Source organism: Corvus brachyrhynchos, unplaced genomic scaffold (genome assembly GCF_000691975.1).
Source record: "Corvus brachyrhynchos isolate BGI_N302 unplaced genomic scaffold, ASM69197v1 scaffold830, whole genome shotgun sequence".
NCBI lineage: Eukaryota > Metazoa > Chordata > Aves > Passeriformes > Corvidae > Corvus > Corvus brachyrhynchos.
The window spans coordinates 18,794-25,405 of record NW_008235721.1 but is presented as its reverse complement, the minus strand read 5'-3'; positions in this window follow the sequence as shown (position 1 = coordinate 25,405).

Genomic DNA, 6,612 nt, shown 5'->3' with positions numbered 1-6,612 from the left:
GGGAAGAAAAAGGGGGAGGAAAGGAAAAATAGGGGGGGGGGGGAGGAAAAGGGATTTAAAAAGAGGAAAAGAAAGAAAAAGGAACGAGATGGGAAAGGGAGGGAGGGGAAAGAAATGAAGGGAAAAGGAAGGGAAGGAAAAGAGGAAGGAAAAGGAGAGGAAAGAAACAAAGAAAGGGAAGGAAAAAAGGAAGAAAAGGGGAAAAAAGGAAGGAAAGGGGGAAAATGGAAGGAAAGGATGAAAATAAAGCCCAAAAGAGGCAAAAAACGGCAAAAGAAGAAGGAACCGGAGCCCGGCCGGGCCTGGAGATCCCTCGGAGCTGGAAACGCTGGATGAAACGTTGGGATTGTGGGATGCGGAGATTCCCGGGGGCTCCGCGCACCCCACGCTCTCCGGGGCAGGCGGCGGAACCTCCGCGGGGGCGGAAAATCCGCGCTGGAGCCAGCAGCAAAGGCCTGGAGGGAGAGAATTCCCGACCTTGGGATCATTCCCGCTTTTCCCGGCTGGAGCTGGGATTTGGCAAAGGCGAAGAAGGGGAGGGAGTCGCTTTATTTGGAAAAAAAAGTCGCTTTTTTGGCCAAAAAAAAATCGCTTTTTTTGGCACCCGGCCTCGGAGCGAGCATCCCTGAGCGGATCCCGGCGGGAATTCCTGGATTTTGGGGAGCTGGGCGGATTTTTCGGGAGCGATCGCAGCTCCCCAGGGCTGGGAATGCGAAGGCAGCGACCCCCGAGCCGGGGGGGACCTTGGTGGCCTCATCATTTTGGGGGGAAACGCGACGAAATTGGGTTTTCCTCCAGGAAATTTGCGGCTGGAATATTGGGAATCCACCGGGGAAAAAAAAGGAGGAGGGGAAGGGGAATCAAGGAGAGAATTTTGGGGGATAAATACATATATAAAAATAAGTATACATAATTAAATAAATATATAGAGAATTAAATGAATAAACAGAAAAATATAGAGAAATAGAGAAATAGCTCAATAAAGAGATCAATAAATCCTCCCAAACAAGCGCGCCTCAAAACCAGAATTGAACTCCTAAAAATACAAAAACCGCCCCCAAAACAGCACCGCAAAAATCAGAATACACCCCCCCCAAATTCAATTACAGCCCCAAAAAAGGAATAATTAAAGAGAGGAAATGAGGGGGATTTTGGGGGGAGAAATCAGAGCTTTACAACTGCTTGGAAATGGGTAAAAAACCCGAATTTCCATGGATTTTGCCCCAAAATGGCGGCGGCTCCAAGGCCTTGGAGCGCCAGGGATGCTCCGCACATGGGAGAGGGAACGGCTTCGGAGAATTCCACAAAAACCACGGGAATGCGCCTGGAAACCTCGCCGGGATCCTTTCATTTCTGATTCCGAGCGGCGCAGCCCGAGCGGGAGCCTTGGGCTCAACGCAACCCATAAAAAACTTCATTTTTGGGGCGGAAAAAAAATCCCCAAAATTCAATTAGGGCCGGGAGAACGAATGTAAACATCGCGGCTGTTGATGTGCTACAAGTAGCGGGGGAAATTTGGGGTTTTTGATTGTCCAAAAGGGGCCTCTCCGCTCCCTTTTGATACCAAAAATCTGCGGCTTCTGCTCCAAAGATGTGCCTTGATTTAAACCGGCTGCGAGGGGCGAGCAGAGGGAGGGAGGCGCTCGGGGGATTCTCTCCGGGCGCTGCAGGCATGGAAAAATTCCCCCAAAATATTAAAAATTTCATATATTCTTGAAAAAATGCAATTCTCCCCTCCGAAATTGCAGTGATCCCCCCCTGAAATCGGATTTTTCGCGGCGTTTTCCTGCGCTGGAAAGGCCAAAATTCAATAGAATTCCGTGAAGTTGCGGCTGCTGAGGGGCGATCGTAAAGCCAGGCTTTGTCTCCGCGCTAAAGGTGCGAAACCTGGATTTTTGGGGAATTTTTTCCCACTCCAAGCGGGATTTTTTCCGTCTCCACGAGGCTCGGGAATGTCAACGCTCCCCTCTCAATGTGAAAATTGCCGTTGGCACAATAATGTTGATTTTAAGGTGGAAAAATATCATTTCCCTATCGTCAGATTGGGGGGAAATGGGAATTCCTTGAGGTTTGTCCCGAATTCCCAGGGCGGAGCCCCGTTTTTTCCTCATTGTTCTCGATTTTTGCCTTTCATCGTTTGCTCTTCGCCCTCGTTTTTGGTTTATTTCATCATTTTTTAACCTTATAAAAGAGGCTCCCAAATCCACATTTCGCCATCACCTCTCAGCTCAGTAAAATGCGATAAAACAACAAAAATAATTTCAATTTCCCAAGAATTCCCAGAGCTGCCGCCCGGATTTCTCCACCTCTGCTGGCAAAAAAAAATCAAAATTTTATTTCATTTTTTTTTTAAAGGCAAATTCGAGGTTTGGAAATCAGAATTAAACCCCAAAATTCCGCTTTTTTTTTCTTTTTTTTTTGGGGGGGGATGGATTTTAAAGGAGGACCCAGCGCAGGGTGGGGGGTCAGAAAAAAGCCCCTTTAAAATCATTCCATAATTCCTTGGATTTGGGTTTCCCGGCGGCGCAGGAAGCGGGGAAAGAGGGATTGTAAAGTTTGATGGATTTCTGGTGCTGAGAGTTTACAGTTTCTAAGCCAACATATAAAAAAAAAAGGCGTTGGGGTTTTTTTTTCTTTTATTTTTTGGCGTCGCTGTTATTGTTCTCCCCCCGGGCCATAAATCAGAATTATTTCCGGCGCTGGAAAAAAAAAAAAAAAAAAAACAAACCAAAACAAAACAAAAAAAATTCCAAATTTAAGGTGATCATTAAAGGCACCGAACAACTTCCTAGAGGGGGAAAAAAAAATGGATGTTTGCCATAAAAAAAAATCCAAATAAAGCGGGGAAATTCGGGTGGGGAAAAATAGAAATTTAATGGAATCGTTAAAGGCACCCAACAACTTCCTCGAGAGGGGGAGAAATGGATGTTTGCCATAAAAAAATCCGAATAAACCGGGGAAATCCGGGGAAAAAAATGACGGGGAGAGCTCGGGATATAACTCACGGTGAAATAATTGGGGAGGGGGGGGAAGGGGGAGACAGGGAAAATATTCCCGGGATATTTATTTGGGAATTGTGGACATTTATGGACTCGGGGGGATGATGGGTGGGATTGGGGGGGGTGGGATCTCCTCTCTTCCCTCCTCTCCACATTCGCGCTGATGTTTTGGGGGAAATTCCGCCTTTTTGGGCGTTGGGGACAAGCGGGGACAACCCCGGGGGGGTTTAAAGGGAAAAATCCTCATTTGTGGGGTTCATTGGACAAAAAACCCCTGAAGTGACCCCAAAATGTGTCCCCGGCCTCCAAGGGGACGAGGAAAGGCAAAATCCCCTTTTTTGGGGGGGTTTATTGGACAAAAATCGGCCTGAAGTGACCCAAAAATGTCCCTCATCTCCAAGGGGACGAGGAAGGGGAAAATCCCCTTTTTTTTAGGGTTCGTTGGACAAAAAAAACCCTGAAATGACCCCAAAATGTGTCCTCAGTCTCCAAGGGGACGAGGAAGGGGAAAATCCCTTTTTTTTTAGGGTTTGTTGGACAGAAACCCCCTGAAGTGACCCCAAAACGTGTCCCCTAACCGCAGAGGACGAGGAAGGGGAAAATCCTCATTTTTTTCAGGCTTTATTGGCCAAAACCCGCCCAAAACTGCCCCAAAAAAGGCCGGGCTGGAGCCACGCGGCTTTCCCGGGATTGCGGCCATGGGAAAGGGCAGGAATTCCCAAAAATCTGTCCAATTCCAGGCGTTTCCCGCAATTCCTCGCCCTCCCCTTTTTGCGTTTGAGGAGCATTTGTGGGTATTTATTTCCCGTAATTGGAGCGCGGCGTTTTTCCCCACGGGGGTCCCACTTAGGCTGATGAATTTTATTCCTCTCTCCCCCATTAATGAGCCGCTTTTTATCAGACTTCTTAATTATTTTGAACTTTAAACAATATTCGCTCTCCCGGAAACGCGCGGAGATTTCCACCGCCCCCTTTTTATTCCCCCAAAATAAACCCGAGGAAGTTTCAGGCCGTAATTTATGAATAATCTGATTTTTTTATTATTATTTATTATTTATTCGTCACTTCGCTGCCCCAAGATGCCGATCAGGAACTCGCAGAAGAGCCCTAAAACCTTTCAAATTTCGCACCGGGAGCTCGAAATTGGCAAAATCTGCTCAAAAACCGCTGTAAATCCAGATTTTACCCCCGCAGCGTCCACACTTCCGTAAAATTTGAGGTTTCCAGCACTTTTTCCCCCATTTTTCCACCCATCTTTGTGGGAGTTTCGCTCGGGATGCTCCTGGGCGGAGGAGAAAATTCCAATTATTTGAACGGCTCCGGGTGTTTTTCTCAAATTTCCATCGGCAGCAGCAAAACAGGGAGGAGAGGGCGAAAAAAATCGGGAAAAAGGCCGGGATAGAGGGCGAAAAAATGGGGAAAAGCCCATTTAATGCGCAGGCAGGTCAAATGTGGGTGTCCCAAAAATCTGCAAGTGCTGGAGGAAATTCTTGGGCGGCCAAAAATGGGGCGGAAATGCGGGAAAAAAATCAAAATCAAAATCAAACCAGCGGGGGGAAAAAAAATCAAATTAAATGGGATTGGGAGGGGGGAAAAAGCGGAATACGACCAAAATCTGGCGCTGCTCTTTAATTTCATCACCCATAAATGAGGAAATATCGGCTCCCACACTAAAGTTTTATCCCGCGCTTATAAATATGAGCTGGAATTTTCCCTGGATCCCATAAAACCGAACGATTCCTATCAAAGCGCTTCCCAAAGTCCTGCGCAGATCCCACAAATTGAGGCAATAAAGTCGCAAATCGCTTTTTTTCCCTCTCCCCCCCCCTTTTTTTTTTTTTTTTTTTTTTTTTTTTTTTTTTTTTTCCAAGGGAACCAAATGGCGCCGGAATCCCAGGAAAGCTCGGCCCGGGCTGGGTTTGGGATCGGCCTCTTTTAGGCCTAAAAAAATGGGAATTTGTGGCATTGGATGCGGGGGGAAAGCTCCGGGAAGGGGAATCGGGGCGATTTTACAGCCCTGGCTTTGCAAAATCTTTGGGAAAACAGCTTTGGAGACGTGAGAATATTCAAGTGGGACTTTGCTCTAAACCGTTACAAATCGCCCCAAACGGTCAAGTTCCACTTTTTTTTCGCCCCTTTCCTCCGCGATTTCTTTCTTTTCTTTCTTTCCCTCGATTTCATTTTTTCCCCTTTGTCCTTTATTTTTTTGTTCCCTTTTTTCCCCATTTTTTCGCATTCTCCCCTGGTTTTTGTTGGTTTCTCTCTCTCTCTTTTTTTTTTTTAAATGAACGCTGCCGTTTTCTTTTTGTTTCCCTTGAAAGTGACTCTGAACCCGCCTCTTTCCCCCCCGTAATGATCTTGAAATTCCCGGACTATTTCCCATTTTATCCATTTATTCCCCATTGTCCCAAACACCAAACAATGGAAAACCCCCATCGATCTCAATTCCGACGCGATTTAGGAATAATAAAGGAAATAAAGTTGGAAGGGGAGAGCGCGGCGACCACGAAAAGCTCCAATTCCGGAGGTTTTGGGCATCAAATTTTCTCTGGGAGATTCAAAATTCCCAAAAAACCAACTTGAGCTGGCCTCGATGGGAATCGCGCCACGGAAAAAAGAGGAGAGAGGAAAAAATCCCGGAGAAAAAAAAGTAACTTTACTCCGTAATTCGCTGCGGGAAAACGAGAATTGAATTAAAAACTGCAGGAAAAGAATGAGAATTAAATTAAAAACCGCCCAAATCCGGAGATTGGGAAGCGATAATTAAACCCCCCCTCTATTTCAGGCCACAAAAAGAGGGCTTTTGACCCATCCACGGAAGCCGGAATTAAATAAAAAACCCCAACAACAACGCGAGGGCAAATTTTCTTTTCTCTCTCTCTCTTTTTTTTTTTCTTTTTTAATAACTCCAATTTCCCCTCTCTGGGAGATTCAAAATTCCCAAAAAACCAACTTGAGCTGGCCTCGATGGGAATCGCGCCACGGAAAAAAGAGGAGAGAGGAAAAAATCCCGGAGAAAAAAAAGTAACTTTACTCCGTAATTCGCTGCGGGAAAACGAGAATTGAATTAAAAACTGCAGGAAAAGAATGAGAATTAAATTAAAAACCGCCCAAATCCGGAGAGTTTCGGTTAAATTTTTTTTTTTTTTTTTCCGCGTGGTTTCAGCGAGTCCGTGGCCGGATCGGAGAATTCCCGAAGAAAAAGAGGGATCGGAGGGAGCCAGGCGGGAGCGGACCCAGCTCAGCCCTCGCGGTTCACCCTCTCCAAGTTCCTCCTTTTTTCCCAAATCCGACCTTTTTTTCCCCCCTCCCCAGCGGGATTTTCCCCCCTCTCCCCGCGCACTCCACAGATGCCATTTTATCCCAGGAACTTAAGACAGTTCGGGAATGAGAGCGGATAATTAAAAAAAGCTGCTTGGGCAGAGCAAGGGGAGGCGAAGCTGCTGCGCTGCGGGGAAAGGGGGGAAAAAAAGGAATTAAAAAAACAACAACCAAAAAAAGGGGAAATAAAAAAAAAAAAAAAGAGGATTTCACCGTCCTTTCCTTCATTTGGGGAAGCCGCTCGGGAAAAATCCGACCTGCTCCGAGGAGCGGCGGTGTTTCGGGAGAAGCC